At 44.1% G+C, this 21146-nt stretch overlaps 1 protein-coding gene across 13 annotated transcripts in view; it reads left to right on the top strand.

Moving 5' to 3' along the window:
• LOC309529624 (uncharacterized protein) overlaps positions 1-21146 on the top strand; it is a 304631-nt gene that overhangs the window by 143073 nt on the left and 140412 nt on the right. Inside the window, exon 1 of one of the 13 annotated variants that reach the window (XR_014218216.1) lies at positions 19328-20013. The exons of the other annotated variants lie outside the window; for them this stretch is intronic. The gene's annotated coding sequence lies outside the window, so the exon portion shown is untranslated. Of the gene's footprint in view, positions 1-19327; positions 20014-21146 lie in introns of those variants that run through there. 13 annotated transcript variants of the gene reach the window in all.

Raw genomic sequence — 21146 nt, 5'->3', positions numbered from 1 at the left:
GATGGAACTTGTGCACAAAGCGGTTGGGGCTCTTCTCAAAAAGGTTTGGCTCTGCCCACGCCATGGCCTATGCAACATCATCGCATCACGAAGTGTGGGCTGAGCTGGGCTAAAAAGCCCTCACCACTCTTCAGCAGCTTTGGAAGCAGTAAAAAAAAACACCAAAGATGCCTGTCTCTGAAAGGCTATCTAGGTTTGGTTTGGTTTTTTAAAATAAAGAAATGGGACCTATCTGTGTGAAACGCTTGAACTTGAGAAATAAAGTAAAATAAAAGCCGCCACTGTTGCAAAATGCAGCATTTGCTGTTCCAAACGCAGAGGCTGAAGCAGTGGCGTAGCGTGGGGGGTGCAGGGGGGGGCCCGGACGCACCGGGCGCAACATCTGGGGGTTAGGGTTAGGGGGTGCAAATCCATGGGTTAGGGGGCGCAAATTACTTGCCTTGCCCCAGGTGCTGACAACCCACGCTAGGCCACTGGGCTGAAGAACATCTTCCTTCATTCCAATGCCATGGATGTTAGTAGTCTCGAGGTGTCTTCACCCTACCGAAGCGGTTTTTTCCTGAGATTTGTCCCATAACATTGTCTGTACTGTAATAAATGAAAATCTGCCTTTATTCCCTTATGGGGGACACAAGAGCCCTTATAGAGTCCTTTGTAGTTTCTCCATTGGTCGGAGAAAATAACAGAGGCCAACCAGAGAATATTGAGAAGCAAAGCAGCTCGTAAGCCTGATCTTTATTGAACTGTTGCAACAGGGTGCTCCCCTCACACGCAGGAAAGGAGGAGGACCCTGAACCAAGGTGTGTCTGCCCTTATATAGACTTTTTAAATTGCCTGCCCTGGAGTCCAAGACCACCCCCAGAAACATCATACCTACATCACAGAAGAGGCAGTCTACAACAGAAATCTGAGTGTGTTGTTTATCTCCTGTCTGGCCATTAGCTGTTAATGGTTACTTGATTGGATACCCTGGGGAGCCTGGCCAGTCTTTTGAAATGACAAATAGTTCCTGAGCCAGGTCACAGGCTCACCCTATTCATACACAGACATACCCTTAAGACAGGATTTGTGAACAAAAAGACAATGGGGAAGATCCCTCAACCCCTCCCTCCTTGCAGAGAAAACATTTGGTCAGTTTGGGTGTCAAAATGGTTTCAAGGCGGTCCTCCTGTGTGGCTCCAGACATGTGGTCCACACATCTATGTATGCGCTTGGTTGGTACATTTATTTTATATATATATATATATATATATATATATATATATATATATATATATATGCTTTCGTAGATTTTCACGGGTACAGGAATGCAGGTTTTGGTGTCTTCGGGTGTCTTCCCGTGTAAGAGTCGGGGTGTCTGTGCGACGTTTCGACGAGGTCTCACTCGTCATCTTCAGGCTGGTGCTTTCGGCTTCTTGTTACTGGAACAGAGCAGAGTCAGACTCTGCTCTGTTCCAGTAACAAGAAGCCGAAAGCACCAGCCTGAAGATGACGAGTGAGACCTCGTCGAAACGTCGCACAGACACCCCGACTCTTACACGGGAAGACACCCGAAGACACCAAAACCTGCATATATATATATATATATATATATATATATATGCTTTCGTATATATATATTGTTGTTGTTTAGTCGTTTAGTCGTGTCCGACTCTTCATGACCCCATGGACCAGAGCACGCCAGGCACTTCTGTCCTCCACTGCCTCCCGCAGTTTGAGTAGCTTCAAGAACACCATCCAACCATCTCATTCTCTGTCGTCCCCTTCTCCTTGTGCCCTCCATCTTTCCCAACATCAGGGTCTTTTCCAGGGAGTCTTCTCTTCTCATGAGGTGGCCAACGTATTGGAGCCTCAGCTTCACGATCTGTCCTTCCAGTGAGCGCTCAGGGCTGATTTCCTTCAGAATGGATAGCTTTGATCTTCTTGCAGTCCATGGGACTCTCAAGAGTCTCCTCCAGCACCATAATTCAAAAGCATCAATTCTTCGGCGATCAGCCTTCTTTATGGTCCAGCTCTCACTTCCATACATCACTACTGGGAAAACCATGGCTTTTACTATACAGACCTTTGTTGGCAAGGTGATGTCTCTGCTTTTTAAGATGTTGTCTAGGTTTGCCATCGCCTTTCTCCCAAGGAGCAGGCGTCTTTTAATTTCGTGACTGCTGTCACCATCTGCACTGATCATGGAGCCCAAGAAAGTAAAATCTCTCACTGCCTCCATTTCTTCCCCTTCTATTTGCCAGGAGGTGATGGGCCCAGTGGCCATGATCTTCGTTTTTTTGATGTTGAGCTTCAGACCATATTTTGCGCTCTCCTCTTTCACCCTCATTAAAAGGTTCTTTAATTCCTCTTCACTTTCTGCCATCAAGGTTGTGTCATCTGCATATCTGAGGTTGTTGATATTTCTTCCGGCAATCTTAATTCCGGCTTGGGATTCATCCAGCCCAGCCTTTCGCATGATGAATTCTGCATATAAGTTAAATAAGCAGGGAGACAATATACAGCCTTGCCGTACTCCTTTCCCAATTTGGAACCAATCAGTTGTTCCATATCCAGTTCTAACTGTAGCTTCTTGTCCCACATAGAGATTTCTCAGGAGACAGATGAGGTGATCAGGCACTCCCATTTCTTTAAGAACTTGCCATAGTTTGCTGTGGTCAACACAGTCAAAGGCTTTTGCATAGTCAATGAAGCAGAAGTAGATGTCTTTCTGGAACTCTCTAGCTTTCTCCATAATCCAGCGCATGTTTGCAATTTGGTCTCTGGTTCCTCTGCCTCTTCTAAATCCAGCTTGCACTTCTGGGAGTTCTCGGTCCACATACTGCTTGAGCCTTCCTTGTAGAATTTTAAGCATAACCTTGCTATACCTTAATTTTTATAAATTTCAGTACGTAACACAGATACAGAAAGGTGAAAAGAAAAGGTGAATGGTTTCACCACAGCGACCCCACTGAACGCCTCTGTGTTTTGTTGCTGAGAAGTAATTCGCTCATGGAGGCGATGCTCACTTGCCCTGCAACTTGTTCCTTGTGACTAAGGAATTCTTTTTTAAACACCCGTCTCCTCCAGTGCAGAGCTTGTGCCTAGAAACTTCAAACTGGGCAGCACATTATGAGGCAAGTATGGAGTGGCCTAAACCCCTGTTTGCCTTGTAATGACAATATAAAAGGTAAAGGTAAAGGGACCCCTGACCATTAGGTCCGGTCGTGGCTCATCTCGCTTTACTGGCCGAGGGAGCCAGTATGACTAATCCGCTTCTGGCAAAACCAGAGCAGTGCACGGAAACGCCTTTTACCTTCCCACCACAGTGGAACCTATTTACCTGCTTGCACTTTTTGGGGTGCTTTCGAACTGCTAGGTTGGCAGGAGCTGGGACTGAGCAACGGGAGCTCACCCCTTTGCGGGGATTCGAACCGCCGACCTTCTGATTGACAAGTCCTAATCTCTGTGGTTTAACCCACAGTGCCACCCGCGTCCCCAATGACAATATAGAATCCTGCAATTCAGGATGGGATCTTCAGTCTTCCCCTGCCTATTTTTTATATGCCACTGCTCTTCCTCATGTCCCATGCTGCACCCATTTCTTCCCTAGCCAGCCTTCAGAAATATGCCCACTGGGAGAAGGGAACCTGGGAGAACTGGCAGAAAGAGAAGTTTTAACTACTTCTTGCGCACAGGCCAATTCTGCACTCCCTCCTACTCTCAAAGTTCTGCTAGGTGGGGAGAAGGATTAACACTATATCAGGTTTTTTATTTTTTAAAAAAAGGCATGTCATAATGATATCATTACAAACTTGGAGCCTTTACCTAACTCTGGGGTCAGCAAACATTTTCAGCAGGGGGCTGGTCCACTGTCCCTCAGACCTTGTGGGGGGCTGGACTATATTTTGAAAAATAAATAAATGAAAAATTCCTTTGCCCAACAAATAACCCAGAGATGCATTTTAAATAAAAGCACACATTCTACTCATGTAAAAACACCAGGCAGGCCCCACAAATAACCCAGAGATGCATTTTAAATAAAAGCACACATTCTACTCATGTAAAAACACACTGATTCCCAGACCATCCGCGGGCCAGATTTAGAAGGTGATTGGGCCAGATAGTTTGCCTACCCATGAGTCCTAACCCTCATCAGTCCAAATGGGAAAAAATAATTAAATAGGGAAATACTGATAAACATGTGTTGTTGGAGGAATGTGCCCCAGATACTATTAATATAAGCCTCAAAGAAAGTGTCTACAAAATAGGTTTTTTAAGTGGCATTTAACGCCAAAGCATCTTAGATGTACAGTATAAGCAATAAGTCCACAATGGAGATGTAAGAAGCCTAAAGCCAGCATTTTACACACATTTTGGAATTGTTCTCAAATGATCCAAAAAGAAGTGTTCCCCCGTTCCATGAAATAATGTCATATAGTTAATAACATTTTGAGATTGAGTCACTATATATCAAGTTTCAATTTAAGAGAGGGAGGTTTAAAAGGTTGGGTTGGTGGGTTTTTTCTCACTCTCTCTCACCAAAATCTAGCACTAAGAGGATGTTTGTAACCATTAAGCCAAATCCAAAATAGAGAGCGTGTAGGATTATCTTGATTTAGGTTCAGGATTCCCTGATATGCTTTTCAAATCCTAGCATGTGCAGTTTGTATATTCCTAATTTTTGTTTGAACCTTGGTTTTATTAAGTGTGGTTTGTACAGTTCATGGCTTTAGGGACTAAACTGTAGCTTCAAGTCATATATAGAGGAAGCTGATTTATACTGAGCCATAGGTCTATCTCGCCCACTTGTGTTTAGTGATCAAACAGACTAAACGTCAGTCTGGCTGCCAACAGCTCCCCGAGGCCTCCTGAGGAGTTTTCCCCTCAGTCTTGCTGTTTCAGATTCTTTAAAGTAGAGATGGCAGGGATATTGCATTTGGGATCCTCTGTGCAAATGTTCATGTCTGGGCCCTGGAAAGATAACAAATAGTCTCTGCCAAGGGAATTATAAGCCACCACATCCACCCCTTCTGTTCTGAGCTCACTAGGCTTGATTTTTTCATTGTTGTAGTGCTGTGGGAACCTTTTATAGGAACATAGGAAGCTGACTAACACCCAGTCAGAAAACAGAGAATTATATTCACAGGCCAGCAGTGGATCTCCAGAATTTCAGACAGAGGGTTTTCCTGGTGGTCCTACCTGGAGATGCGAGGGACCTTATGCATGCAAAGTAGACAGTGTACCACTGGGCCACATACCCTCCCATGGAGAGTCCCATGCCACTTCCAACGATATATGGATGATGGAGCCATGTTGGTTGTGAAAATGATGGGATTGCTGCCCATGCTGGCATGCCCCTCCCTAAGGCCTGGTCATTGTTTCTGTCAAGAAGTCACACTGTTCATGGGACACATGCAGCTGGATATTAGCAGAGTAGCATGAGGTTAGAGTCTAGACTGGGTGGGGGGGCATGGCTTGTATGTCACTGATGGAAATGATTGAATCCTGTGAACTGCTCTGAGACCATATACTACTACTACTACTAATTGTTCTTAAGTGCTAATGCTCACAATTCCACTGCCTTGTTTTTTTAAGTTTCCAGTCCTCATTTCCTATTGTTGCTGTCTCTGATGAAATAGGTTGTACATGTTTTGAAATACTATAAAAACTGGCAAAAGCCTGCTTAAAAGAGGTGATGGTGGGGTGGTTGGGACCATTCTAACTCTACAACTCTTTCAAGCTCATAATTGTCCTGTCGTATCACCTTCAGCACTTAGCGGGGTGGGGTGGGGATTGCTATTGTCTATCCCCACCTAGGGAGGATAATGTTATGTACTAAGCTTGGATCCTAGAACAATAGGTAAGTAGGATCCTAGAATGCAACAACTGATTGGCCGGCAGGAAAAGATTACAATCAGGCTCTAGGAGGGAAGCAGAATCAGCCAATCAGATGGGATTCATTGTGTAAATAATGTATATAAAAGCTTTAGGTTTGGGGGGCAATTCAATCACTGTTTTACAAGCTGCAATAAAGAGCATGAAATCACTACAGGACTCTGAGTATATTTCAGATAGTCTTTACTTAGCCTAATTAATGGGGGAGAGTCTCTCTCTCTCCCTTTTGTTAATCATGGCCAATGATGATCAGGGCCAATGGGAGCTAGACTCTGATCACACCTGAAGGGAACCACATGAGCTGTCTTTACCAAACTTGGTCCACTGGGAAAGGAGGGACAGAGAGACTTGGCCACCTGGCATGGATCTTTGTATAAAGCCACTTCATATTTGTCAGTTTTAGGCATGTGTAAATTGGTGCAGATTTAATCAATTAAATGTTGAATTGGTTGAAACTCATATAATCAAGCAACTAAAATTTCTCAAATTAATTTACACATAGCCCTCTTGGCAAAACAGACAAGGAAGACGAAACCCATTTTGTTCTGAACCTGATACACAGAGCAGCTCTTTCAGAATTGCATTTCATTTACAGCAAATAACTTAACAAGATAAAAGCCTCGGGAAAAGGACAATATATTTACAGCAGTTGGATTTGCAAAGCTGGGAGTGTGCTAAAGGATTATTAATTTGGATATGGTGCTCCCCCCCCCCCAGCTTTGCTGAAATGCGCTTATTGTGAACGGCAAGCCCATTTCTAGAAAACAGTGCCGTTCATTTTTGTTTGTTGTGCCTTGCGTGAATAGGCTCCTTCAACGTGGGCCTTAAAAGTTAGCATATTTATGGCCTGAGCCTGAAACATGCTGCACCAGCAAATAAATTGGTCCAGATGGAAGTATTCGGGCTGCTGTGGCTGTGCAGCGTCACAAACCACAACGTTCTGTTGGCATTGCAGGCAAATAGTCTGGTGCATGGCTGTGTATTCGGGGCTGCAACACTAGTGTGCAAAACACCCTTTAGTTTCAACACCCCAAAGTGGTTCGGCATGCAGAGATGGGAGAAAATGTTATAATAATGCAAGGATTTGCCTGTGTTTCTGTGTACTTCCTCCTCTTTCTCTTGAACTTCTGTGCCAGCACACAGGACCAAGATATTTTGAGCCACTGTTGTAGGAAACTCATAATCTGTTAACGGTGGCAGCTGCCTCATGGTAAGGCTGTCCCTGTTAGCGGAAGAGGACAAGGAGAGGTGGGCAGGTCCAGGAAACTGAGAGGCAAAGGCAGAGATGGAAGTCAGGCCATGATGGGAAAACCCAATATCTTTGGGTAGGATTCTTCAAATGTCTCTTAACGCTCACTATTCACACATAGCATTTCATCAGGATTCTTCCCACAGGTCATTTGGTGTCAGTTGGCCCAGTCAAAGTACAGTGGTACCTCAGGTTACATATGCTTCAGGTTACAGACTCAGCTTACCCAGAAATAGTGTTTCAGGTTAAGAACTTTGCTTCAGGATGAGAACAGAAATTGTGCTCCGGCGGCACGGCAGCAGCAGGAGGCCCCATTAGCTAAAGTGGTGCTTCAGGTTAAGAACAGTTTCACGTTAAGTATGGGCCTCCGGAACGAATTAAGTACTTAACCTGAGGTACCACTGTATGTGTTGGGAGGTGGGGGCAGTCCAGCCATAGCGGGCTCTGTTGTCTTCTATGGCAGCCTTCTCGGTACTTTCCTTCTCCTTCCCACAGGACACCTGGTCTCACTCGTTTTTAGAGTTCCTCTAAACATGTGCCGTGTATCTCATAACATGAGTCACCACAGAGGACAACTTCCGCATTTATTTGACCCCACATAAGCTTCGGACTTCAAAGCCCTGCCTTAAAAACCTTATGCATTGCCATAAATCCTAGCATAAGGCAGTGTTTCCGAAACGTGGGTCCCCAGCTGTTGTTGGACTACCATCATCCCTTGCCACTGGTCCTGCTAGCTAAATGATGATGGGAGTTATAGTCCAACAACAGTTGAGACCCAAGTTTGAGAAACACTGGCACCAGGAGAGGCCTGTTGGATCAGACCAAAGGTCTGTCTGGTTCTGAATCCCGCATTGCACAGGAGGAAGACGGGTGCCTTTTGGAAGCGCATCATCAGGCTGTGATGGCAGTAATGATTTCCTGGTAGCAGACTCAGACGTGAAATTCGGATGGCTGTGTAGCCAAAATGGGGCTTCTGTGATACAAGAGGGAGGTACAGTGGTGCCCCGCAAGACGAATGCCTCGCAAGACGAGAAACCCGCTAGACGAAAGGGTTTTCTGTTTTTCGATGCGCTTCGCAAGACGAATTTCCCTATGGGCTTGCTTCGCAAGACAAAAACGTCTTGCGAGTCTTGCGATTTTTTTCGCTCCCCCCCTTTTTCTAAGCCGCTAAGAGCCTTTTAGCCGCTAAGCCGCTAATAGCCGCTAAACCGCTAATAGCGCTAATCCATTAAGCCGCTAATAGGGTTGCTTCGCAAGACGAAAAAAACGCTAGATGAAGAGACTCACGGAACGGATTATTTTCGTCTTGCGAGGCACCACTGTACCAGCCAACTCCCCTCCCCCTCAAATAATCCCAATCCAATGAGGATTGAGAATTCTCCATAGGCACAGAATGTTGTATTTCAGTTAGAAAATAAAAGTAAAAATCTATAATATCCTGAAGGAAGGTGTGGCTAGGTGTCTTGCTAAAACCAAGGAGAAGCGTTTTAGTTAGAAGGTGAGGCTGCACTGTAATATTCTACAGCCTTTTAAATGTCTCTGTGGGAAGGGGGGTATTGTTATGTTGTTTTGGTTTAATTATGTACTTTTGTTTTATCTTGTATTTTATTCTGCGAACCACCCTGAGATCTTTTGATGAAGATCTTTATATTTATGTTATTAAATATAAATTTAATAAACAAAACAATTAAAATGAAACGTTTTGTTGCATGTGGCATGTGTCACAGTTAATAATCATTGATAGACCCTCTTTCCTCCATGAATTTATGGTAATTCAAAGCACGTGGCTTCCACCAAAGAATTATGGGGACTGTGGTTTCTTAAGTGTGCTGGGAATTGCAGCTCTGCGAAGATGGGTAAACTACACTTCCCATAATTCTTTGGGGAAAGCAATGTGCTTTAAATATACAGCGTGAACGTGGTTTAAACCCATTCAGGCCACTTGCTATCATCTCACCTTGTGATGGTGAATTTCACAAAGTGAATATGTGTTGCACACTGTGGCTTAAGTATTTCATGCGCCAAACAGCACACCACTTCACATGTCTGCAGTGTGTATTTGCCATGGTAAACACTGGAAAACTGCACGTCCATGGAGATAAGTATACTCCAGGGAGCAGGATCAAGTCACAGCCACTGGCCGTCTGGGTCATCCACTGTACACTCCTGCACCGATGGATACATGGCAGGCATGTCTGTTTAGTAAAATGTGAATCAGCCCTGGCAGTCATTATGAAACAAGCTCCTATGACCGAAAAGGGAGAGAGCAAAAATTAGACACGTTATCACTGCGGGTTGAGGTAGTGTTTTGAAATGGGACTTTTTCTCCCTTTCCCTCGCTCAGCGCCTCCCCCAATATAATCCATTGTTGAGTAAACAGTCATAAATCTGTTGCAGACGGACAGGCTACGCCTACTCAAATTGCCTACTGCTGCAATTTCAGTTTCAAGCTTTAATGCCCTAAACATGAATAACTTTTGTGAGCAAGGCACAGATCTGATTAATGATGCAAGCTTGCCAACCACTGTATTCAACAACTGCAGCAGCAGACCCACACCCCGCCCTGTCCTTTAACTAACTAAATAAGCAAATTTCAGCACTGAATTATACAAGCGCACCAGAGCTTAATAAACTGTATTCTAAAAGACACGGCAGATAAGGTTTCGTAGCCCCGCTGGGCTAGCAAACTCAGCAGACTTGTTCATTTAGCTTTCTGTTTTCTGGTGTTTGCCAACTTTTTGTCTGTTAATTCAGACGCAGGAGGAAGAACGTGTGTGGTTATTTGGTCAATTGGCTCCTTTCACAGACAGATGGGTTCTCCCAAGCCTACTGTCTTTAAATACACGTGCACGCACACACACAAAATGTATATCATGTTAAGTATGCAGCAGAGTGGGACCCCCTGCTTTGATGTACTCCAAGCTGGTGCCAAGCGTATTGCTCTGTTTTCCTTTGAACTACATCAGTGAGGCTGGGAGGGGGCAGCCCAGGACCTCCATGCACACTGCTCAGGCTTGCGCCCCGGAGAGGTCACTGTGGTGCAGCTGATGCTGCAAAAGCAACACAGGAGGCGGTAGTTACGCGATACCAGTCTCTGCAGCCACAGCAGGCGCTGTGATTCTCCAGCGGTTTGACTTCACTCCTGGAAGCACATTCCATTGTTGCTCGAGACAGGCGGATGCCAGCAGCAACTCCTGTGAGCATGACTGAAGCTGTTGGCTTGCCACAAAGCTAGAGGTGACTTGTCATGAAGAGTTACCATCTCCTTCTTTTCTGGCATGCTCAAGTATCAGGCAAAAATGGGTGTGTTTGTATATCACATCTGTATCTTGTTGTTGTTGTTTAGTCGTTTAGTCGTGTCCGACTCTTCGTGACCCCATGGACCAGAGCATGCCAGGCACTCCTGTCCTCCACTGCCTCCCGCAGTTTGGTCAAACTCATGCTGGTAGCTTTGAGAACACTGTCCAACCATCTAGTCCTCTGTCGTCCCCTTCTCCTTGTGCCCCCTCCATCTTTCCCAACATCAGGGTCTTTTCCAGGGAGTCTCCTCTTCTCAGTCTATATCTTAGCAGTCTTCTTTTACTGTTGTTAGCCGCTCTGAGCCCGGCTTCGGCTGGGGAGGGCGGGATATAAATAAAATATTATTATTATTATTATTATTATTATTATTATTATTATTATTATTATTATGAGTTCAAAGCAGAAAACATGAGGCTATCACATTCTCCCACTTCCCAACCCAGTAAAACTGAGATTTAGTGATGGGCTATAGTCTATGCTATGAGATACCTATTGGAGGAGTTGAAAACTCATGCCTGTAACCCAAATCTAATGGTCTGTCTGCTGTGCCACATTAGTTCTGTTCTACAGCTGAAGTTTCTCCCATTGTGGAGAGGCGCTGATGGGAAAACCTTGTCCTGTCATATTTGTGACTATCATCCCAGCAAAAGCAAACGAGCTCAGCAAGGGAAGAGTGGGTGAGGGAAACCTGGAGCCTTGAAGGTGTTTATTACCTTATTTCCAAAAACTTCTGCACTGTCAACATCAAGGACAGAAATCATGGCAGCATAAAGTCAACAACAAAATCACGTTAATATAGGCCAACCAAGTGCAGTTGTTGGTCTACAACTCCCAGCATCCCTGACTCACTGGTAATGCTGGCTATAGTGGCAGACCACCATCTGACCAACATCTGGCAGACTAGAAGTTCTTGCAATAGCAGCAGTGACAGGAGGAAAAATTTTCTGATAGGGAAGTGGCTCACCATTAGCAATGAAAGTAAAGGTAAAGGGACCCCTGACCATTAGGTCCAGTCGTGGCTGACTCTGGGGTTGCAGCGCTCATCTCTCTTTATTGTCCGAGGGACCCGGTGTACAGCTTCCGGGTCATGTGGCCAGCATGACTAAGCCGCTTCTGGCGAACCAGAGCAGCACACGGAAATGCCATTTACCTTCCCGCTGGAGTGGTACCTATTTATCTACTTGCACTTTGAAGTGCTTTCGAGCTGCTAGGTTGGCAGGAGCAGGGACTGAGCAACGGGAGCTCACCCCGTTGCGGGGATTCGAACTGCCAACCTTCTGATCGGCAAGCCCTGGGCTCTGTGGTTTAACCCACAGCGCCACCCGTGTCACACAGCAATGAAAGTAGCTTATTTGTTTTTCCCCTAAGACTTTTGCTTGTTTGCTTGCTGCATTTGCAGCCTGGCCACTATTTTACTCCCCCTCAGTGCATTAGACTAACATCTTTCCAGGGCATTGAAGGCAAAAAATGGCAGGATGCCACAAAAATTGGTAGAGGATATTTGGAGAAAATTCTGCAGCACTCCATTTTCTAGGAAGGTGAGAAAAATGAAAAGGAAATCTTAGAAATTTTCTCTGAGATATTTCAGGCCAGCTCAACTGGATACAGTGCAGATGTCCTGTATGAAGGCCAGCAGACCTTTCCACACACAAGAACCATCTTTCTTTTCTTTCTTTTTAAAGACTAGCAGTTGCTACAGCCTCTTTCAAGTATTTATTTATAGCCAGGATGAGAGATAGAAACCTGCCTTTAAAAAAATGAGCGATGAGATTATACCAAACCCCACTGAATTTTGCATAAGATCTTAAATTCCACACTGCCTGGTACGATTGCTGCCATGCAGCTTCCTAAACTCCCTGTTTAAGCATTATATTCTCGTTGTGATTTATTTTCCCCCTGGAGTGCTGAAGTGAACACAGTCTACTAAAATTAATTCCAAGGGAAAAGAAACTGGTTCAAATCTCCTGAGAGATCAGGCTGCTGTTTCCCTGAGGGAAAGCCTCCTCTCCACTTGAGAAATGTGCCTCTTGCTTGATACATTTTTCATTTGCTGCATATTAGCAAATTAAAAAAGACAGCAGATTTATATTTCCTGCAAGAGGTGATTGTATAACAGAAGTCAGCTAGTTTGTTTCCCTGTTTATTTCAACATGGTTAATTGGCTAATAAAGATGCAATAATCTGAATGGCAACACGTTCCAAAATATGGAAACGTGTCTTTCTGCTCTGCAAAGCCTGCTTCGTTAATCGCCAACACATTACGGTAATAAAAAGCTCATCCACTAAGCACAAAGCTGTAACGCAAGACATTACAACGGCCCTAAATTTCGGTGAGCCGTCAGCACCAATGCCAGGCTTTAATTATGATTTGTGAAAGGGAGTTGCTGAACAACCATATGTGTCACCTTTATTGCCCTTGGGCCTAAAGAGTATTACATTCTGAAAAATGTCAGCATAGCTTGGCTCCCTGACCATCCAACAGGCAAATGAGGGAGTGCTCGTATTCCTTATTTATTGATTTTGTTTTGCCCCCCAAGATCTGTGTGGCCACTGGTGTACTCAAGGCAATTTGCATATATCTTCTGAAATACTTCAAACAGCATAAGAAAATAACTGCATATGAAAAAAATATAACAGCTATATGGCTGGAGGTAGCATGCTCTTGGGAGGTGTTGTGATGGCCATTGTTTTCCTGAGCACTCACTTTGCATGTAGAAGATGACAGATCAAACTCTTGACATCTCTGATTAAAAGGTTTCCAGGTGCCATAATTGGGACATGAGGCTCCTGCAAATGATTATCAAGCATTATCAAGCCTCCCAGAGTGTCTGGGGAAACTCAGCCAGATGGGCGGGGTATAAATTAATATTATTATTATCATTATTATTAATCTTAGCTTACTTGCACAAAGCTTTCATGGAGGTTAGACTATGTCTGATCTTTACTGAGTGTTCATTCTGATTTGTTTGTGGAGAGGTAATAGGCCTTCCCGATATTTCATTCAAATGCATTTCCTCATCACTTTCCTAACAGCAATTTATTTATTTACAGTACTAGATTTGTTTCAGCAGAGCGCTTTAATTGCACAAACCTACATTTCTGCTATATGCTCTTGACTACCTCCCTCAAAATACTGACTTTCTGGAAGCAGCCACAAATGGACTAAAGCTCTATCGTAGTACAAGGCAAACTCTGCTCATACGCACTATTAAATGTATTGCACTGTTGCATCTTAGTTTTGAGATATGCTTCTATGAGGTGATTGTTGTTGCTGTTTTTACTGGTTTGTTAATTTGTAAAAAAATTAATAATAATAATAGTAATAATAATTTATTTATTTATTTATATGTTGGTTATTTGACCGGGTTGCCCCTGGGTTGTAACCTGCTTTGGGTCTACAGCTTTAAGAGAAAGGCAGCCATAAAGCATAATAAAAGAGATTATTACTAATGTATTCCTACCGGGGAGGTAACGTTATCAGACCTAACTCTGCACCTATCTCTTATGATGAATGTTTGAGCTCCGAGCAATTGAAGGCATGCAAACACAACACAGCTGAAATTTCATGTTCATTTTAAAGCATTTGTATCTCTGGAACCCACCACCCCATCCTTTTCGGTTAATGAGTATTATCACATAACAAGTGATGGCTTTCCTGGTTTAAATATCACTACTACTCTTTCCAATGACTGCAGACGTCACTCCTCCACTGGTCTGGCCTGGATACAGTGGTACCTCAGGTTAAGAACTTAATTCGTTCCGGAGGTCCGTTCTTAACCTGAAACTGTTCTTAACCTGAAGCACCACTTTAGCTAATGGGGCCTCCTGCTGCTGCCGCGCTGCCGGAGCACGATTTCTGTTCTCATCCTGAAGCAAAGTTCTTAACCCGAGGTACTATTTCTGGGTTAGCGGAGTCTGTAACCTGAAGCGTATGTAACCTGAAGCGTATGTAACCCGAGGTACCACTGTACTGCCTCATTCTGCCCTGTGTCTCAGATGAAATCCCATAATTATGTAATGAATGGTGTATCCGAAGAAGTGTGCATGCACACGAAAGCTCATACCAGTAACAAACTTAGTTGGTCTCTAAGGTGCTACTGGAAGGAATTATTATTTTGTTTCAACTGTGGCAGACCATCATGGCTACCTACCTCCTACAGGAAAAAAAGAAATGGATGGGGATGAGGGATGGGTGGAAAGATGGTAATGTCCCAAGATGGTGTGTGTGGTAAATTATCTGTTTTACATGCAGAAGGTCTCAGGTTCAACCCTCAACCTCTCTAGGAAGGGAGAGTTGGGAGAGTCCCCTGCCTGAAACCATTCTAGCTGGTCCAAGGGTCTAGCTCCATATAAACCAGCCTTTTCTGTTCCTATGTTTTGATTTTCTCAGGCAAACAGTCTTTCCTGGGCCCAAGGGAACAACAGAGAGAAACCACATGTCTCCCTCTAGCAGCCAGCAAGATAAGGAGATTTTATGAGGACTCCAGAGGACAAACTATTTGCCTGAGAAAAACCACCAGTACACCAAGGAAGGGCGAATGTAGATGCTGTTCCCCAGAGCAGGAAGAATGCCTATTTGAGTCCAAAGCAAGAACGCACTAGATTGGCCACATTGTGTTTGGACTAGGGGTAGAGGAGAAAATCGATCCAGTTCACATTTAATGCTGAATCTACAGTGGTGCCTCGCAAGACGAAAAGAATCCGTTCTGTGATTCTCTTCGTCTAGCGGTTTTTTCCGTCTTGCGAAGCAAGCCCATTGAAGGATTAGCGCTATTAGAGGCTTTTAGCGGCTTTTAGCGGCTTATCTGCTGATCGGATCAGCTGATAAGCGGCTTAGCGGCTTAGAAAAGGGGGGGGGGAACCAGCAGGAACTCGCAAGACATTGTCGTCTTGCGAAGCAAGCCCATAGGAGATTCGTTTTGCGAAGCACCTCCAAAACGGAAAACTCTTTCGTCTAGCGAGTTTTCCGTCTTGCGAGGCATTCGTCTTGCGGGGCACCACTGTATCAGATTTGCACTTTCCAAAGCACAACCATCATTTGAATTTCTCATTTATCTGAATTTTGTGATGCAGGTTTCCAATGTGTGTTTTTTTATTTTATTTTAAACGCATATATTGGGGACAGGCTCACCGAGTTAGGGCCAACATTGGAGGGGGGGGCATTGCACATGCATGACATCACACACGCGATGTCCCTCCCCCAGTCTGGCCAGGCCTGTCGGGACACACGGGTGTCCCTTTAAGAACTGCCAGAGTGCTTTCCCGGAAGGCTTTCTGGCGATCACAGCAGGGGACACAGAGGATGAAAATCACTCTCTCTCCCGCTCTCATTCGGCAGGCCAGTGCTCACCTGGGGGCAGCGGAAGTTGGGGAGGCTCAGCCCTCTGCCTAGAAATATTGAGAAGGCTGAAGCCCCTTCTACCCCCTATAGTTAGTGCCCCTGTATTGGGACAAGGTGAAAATGTTTCTCTATAACAGGGGTCAGCAAACTTACCGCGCCTCGGGCCGGTGTCTCCAGCACCGATTGTGCGGCGGGCCGGAGGGTGGGGGAGCGCGTGCCCATACGCATGTGCACACGCTACTTCCGGCGCACTTCCAGGTCAGAGGAGCACCGGAAATAGCTTGTGCACACACATATGGGTCTCCTCTGACCCTGATGTGCACTGGAAATAACGCTTGCGGATGCGCAAATAACACTTGCACATGCACACAAGCTATTTCCAGTGCTCCTTCGACCCGGAAGTGGGCAGCTGCGCAGCACCGGTAAGAGTGGGTGGCGGCAGTCGCTGCGGGCTGGATAAACGAGTCCCTTGGGCCTCATCCGGCCCGCGGGCCTTAATATGGGGACCCCTGTTCTATAACCATGCCCTTGGCTGATTAAACAATCCATGGCCTTTTAAATGTGTTTGTGGGAGGGGGGCTATTAGAATTGTAGATTTGTAAGGGACCACTGGGGTCATCTAGTTCAACCCCCTGCAATGCAGGAATATTTTGCCCAGTGTGGGGCTCGAACCCCCGACCCTGAGATTAAGAGTTTCAGTGCAAGCAAGAAGCACTGTCAGAAGAACACATTCCAGCCTGGCAAGAACATTCAAGTACAGTGGTGCCTCGCAAGACAAAAAGAATCTGTTCTGTGATTCTCTTCGTCTAGCGGTTTTTTCCGTCTTGCGAAGCAAGCCCATTGAAGGATTAGCGCTATTAGAGGCTTTTAGCGGCTTTTAGCGGCTTATCTGCTGATCGGATCAGCTGATAAGCGGCTTAGCGGCTTAGAAAAAGGGGGGGAACCAGCAGGAACTCGCAAGACATTGTCGTCTTGTGAAGCAAGCCCATAGGAGATTCGTTTTGCAAAGCACCTCCAAAACGGAAAACTCTTTCGTCTAGCGAGTTTTCCGTCTTGCGAGGCATTTGTCTTGCGGGGCACCACTGTAGAGCGCCAACCAAGGCTGGTAACAGGTTTGGACTAGGTAGAGTTGGTGGGGCTGGACAGGAGCGTAGCCTGGACCACATTCATCTTCCAACCCTGATGTTTGCCATCCCTGCCTTCCTGCTGTATTTCTAACATATGGGAGGGTAAGGGCAAACAGTGTTGTTTCAATAGATGATATTATGGACTGAGGATTTTCATTGTGGTAGAAATCTTTTTTTAAGGAGGCTGGTTTTAGATGGTTTTCCAGGGGTCGCCAGTCTGATTACCTGCAGATGTTGTTTGACTCCAACTCCCATCAGCCCCAACTGCCGTACCAATGATAGGGGATCATGAGAGTTGTAGTCCAGCAACTTCTGGAGGGCAGTAGGTTCTCCACCCGCAGTGTAAAACATAAAAATATATGTTGTCTCACTCCAAAAAATCCAGTGTATTCACACACATATAACAGGATCAGGGGTAGGGGTAGGGCCTGTGAGGGAATGCCAGTGAAATTCCCAAGAAAAAAGAAAATTAGCAGATCTATTTGAGTCACACAGGCTCCTGCCAGGTACCACAGCGAGATCATTACAGGTAAAAAATAAGCAAGTAACAAGTCTGAAAATATTCGAAAAGTGGATGAGGAGGAGGGGGAGGGGAAGAACACAGCAGCTATGAATTGTTTTATATATTTTGTCTCAGAAGCATTTTTAGCATTTGAGGTTCTGGCATTTTGAAATTAACCACAGTGACAATTTCACATCGTAATTCATGCGGGCTGAAACATTTATGCTTCTCCTTCCACAGAACTTTCCGGACCCGACAGATATAGCTAAACCAATGCAATGTAAAAGGCATCTCAGCATTTTCCACTGGCTGCGGAATTGCCTGGATTTAATCCGTTAATTACTTTTTACATATGGGAGGGGTGTAGATACAAGCCCTCTGCTCATAAATTTCATTCTCGTAGCCTTTGAACAGCAGCAACTTGTTTTATTATTTCATCGTTACTGTTTTGAATTCACAGCTACTATTGGTGCCTTGGGTTGGAGGCATTTTGTATGGAGACATGTTGTTGTAGCAATCTCCAAAAATGAGAGACAGGCAGACTGCATTCCTTCAACTAATCTGGAATTGACTTTTTAATTTGACACGGCCATTATGCATCAAATAGCTTTGGTCATAACAAGACCATACATTGAATACACATGGCTTACCTTGAAGAATCCTGGAGACTGTGGTTTACCCTTCACAGAACTACAATTCCCAGCAGTCTTCAGTTCTCAGGATTCTTTTGGGGGACTCATGAGCCACAGTGTACAAGATGATGCTCTTTTTCATGGTTCCAATTTTGGTTCATGTGCATTTGAAAAGAGCGGTTAATCCTATTATCTTATCTCCTATTGGACGCAGCTGTGTGGCAACCTTGGTTTTTGAACAGCTTAGTTCTTGAACAAAGAACCTTGGTTTTTGAACAGCTTAGTTCTTGAACGTTTTGGCTCCCAGATGTCACAAACCCGGAAGTGACTGTTCCGGTTTGCAAACTATTTTTGGAAGCCGAATGTCCGACGGGGCTGCAGCCAATCAGAAGCCACGCTTTGGTTTCCGAATGTTTTGGAAGTCGAACAGACTTCCGGAATGACTTCCGGAATTCAACTTTCAAGGTTCAACTGTACTGTATTGGCTTTTTACCACCTCAACTATAATGGCTTCTATAGAAGAATCCGGGAATTATTGATTTTAGAGAAGGTGTAGAGAATTCTTCAGATCCGCCACAAACTCCAGTTCTCTGGCAGTGGACATTAATCTTAAGCCCATTAAAGTCTTTGATGTAAATATGTCCTTGGTGTATCCTTTAATGTTTAAAAGCATTAAAAGCCCCTGCTGGATCAGGCCAAAGGCCCATTTCATCTAGCATCCCGTTCTCACATTTGCCAACCAGATGAGCACAACAGTCTTTCCCTCACTTGTGATTTCCAGCAGCAAGTATTCAGAGGCACAACAACAACAATTTTATTTATGCCCTGCCCATCTGGCTGGGTTGCCCCAGCCACTCTGGGCAGCTTACAACACACATAAAAATAATAATAAAACACCAGACATTAATATTAGCGATCAGATCCTATGTGAAAAGTCACAATAACAATAACTTATATCAAATATTATTCTTACTTTTATTATTTATTGAATTTTTATATCGCCCTATACCTGCAAGTCTAAGGGCAGTTTGCTGATAAATAAAGCAATATTCAAAACTCCATTGGAATCCAATAGTCAACAGTAAAATTAAAGATTGGCAAATAATAAACAGTTTACACTTATCAATTACAATAAAGAATTGCTAATCTATAATCAATAAAAAATAACAGCAAATAACAATGCATGAAATACCACAAAACATACAAAACAATGTAAAAGGATCAAATTGAGAAACAAAGACACACAACTTATAGAATTATTTTAAAAAAACTATCCCTGAGCTCCTCTCTTTTCAGCTGCTTCTGAAAAAGGCTCTGTGAAAGGCTCAGACTTGCTTCAGCCATTGGAACCACCATGGCTACCAGCTTGTTGTGCCTTCTGCGAGAGAAGATATTCAAATATACCAAAATTTCATTGCACAGCTGGCCCCATTAGCAGCAGCCTGCACACTCCACCGTTCCCCTGAGACACCTGAGCTAGCCTCCTCTGAGCACCCCTGGGCTAGCCTGCTATTCTCAGGTGGACAGTGGACTATCATCAGTGTTGATGCCCGGTTGGATTCTGCAGATAGAATCATAGAATTGTAGGGTTGGAAGGGACCTCAGGGGTCATCCAGTCCATCCCCCTGGGTGGCGTTTGTACGGAGCCCCTGGTCGTGACCTGTACACCACTAATCCGCTGCCACCAATCAGGTCCTCCCCGGTAAATCACTTAGTATCAGTCAGGTTCTTAGCAAAGAAGAGTGTAGTTTATTGCAAACACAAATAAACTTTAACTGCATTCAAAACGTTGTTACTCTTGACCTTCTTAGTCTTATTTTATCCTGTCTCTAACTCTTCTACTTCCCCACACAAAAGAACCAACTGCACTAACTGTCTATTTCCAACTGTCTGCCAACTGCTTTCCCAACTGCCTTTCCCAACCAACCAACCAACCAACTAAAACCAACCAATCCAAACCTTGGGCTAAGCCCTTTTATAAACAGGTAAGCTCCGCCTCTGGGTTTCATATTGGTCTACCTATTAACTCTTTCTTTCCCCCTGTACAGACATTTTCAAACAAACGGTCAAACGCCACACCCTGCAATGTAGGAATCTGCTCACAGACATCCCTGGGTGGGCTTGAACCACCAACCTTCTCTGGTTAGCAGCCAGGCGCACTGACCCTTATTGCGCCCCAACAACCAGCAGTTGGGAGGAGGGTGCCATTTTGTCCTTTGCGCCAGGCAGAAAAATGCCACAAGCCCCCACAGTTGTTTTTTTATCCTGTGGTCTCTCCTCCCCATCCCTGGACCAAAAGTTCAATGGATTTGGAAGGGAGGAAAGCAGGGTGGATTTGATTTAAATCAAATTGATTTAAATCACGATTTAAATCACTAGTCAGTAAGATTTGATTTCTATTTTTTATTTTTTTATTTTTTTTACAGAAAGACTAATTCTTGCTGGTACAATCTTAATATTTACAACCAGATGAAGGTTTCATTTTTGGAATAATAAATCTTAAGAGTCGTTTTTACAGTTAGGCTATATCAAAAATTGTTGTTGTTTAGTCGTTTAGTCGTGTCCGACTCTTCGTGACCCCATGGACCAGAGCACGCCAGGCACGCCTGTCTTCCACTGCCTCCCGCAGTTTGGTCAAACTCATGTTAGTAGCTTCGATAACACTGTCCAACCATCTCGTCCTCTGTCGTCCCCTTGTCCTTGTGCCCTCCATCTTTCCCAACAAAAATTACTGATTTGGTTATACTATTAGAAATACATAGACAAATAATTATGAAATTATTGTGAGGTTTAATAAGTGAACTGTTTATATTTGGACAACTTTTCTGCTGTACTTTATTGGAAGGAGAAGAATAATCATTTCCTTAATAACAATTTAAACAATTTATTTAACCAAAACGATAACATTATAGCATATTTATCCATATTTTTTATCTGATGTGGTTAAACAATTTAGACTGAGTTTTAGCGCACATGAAAAACTTAAATCTTTATTTCCTGATGAATAGCCTTTGGACTACAATGTAACTTAAATAGAAAACTATATTTAGAAAGATTTTTCCTCCAAAAGCATTTTATTTTAAAAACCCAATTTAAATTTTAAAAAACATCGATTTTT

This window comes from Podarcis vaucheri (assembly GCF_965113315.1).
Source record: "Podarcis vaucheri genome assembly, chromosome: 3".
Lineage (NCBI taxonomy): Eukaryota > Metazoa > Chordata > Lepidosauria > Squamata > Lacertidae > Podarcis > Podarcis vaucheri.
This window is presented reverse-complemented; position numbering and strand designations above follow the sequence as displayed.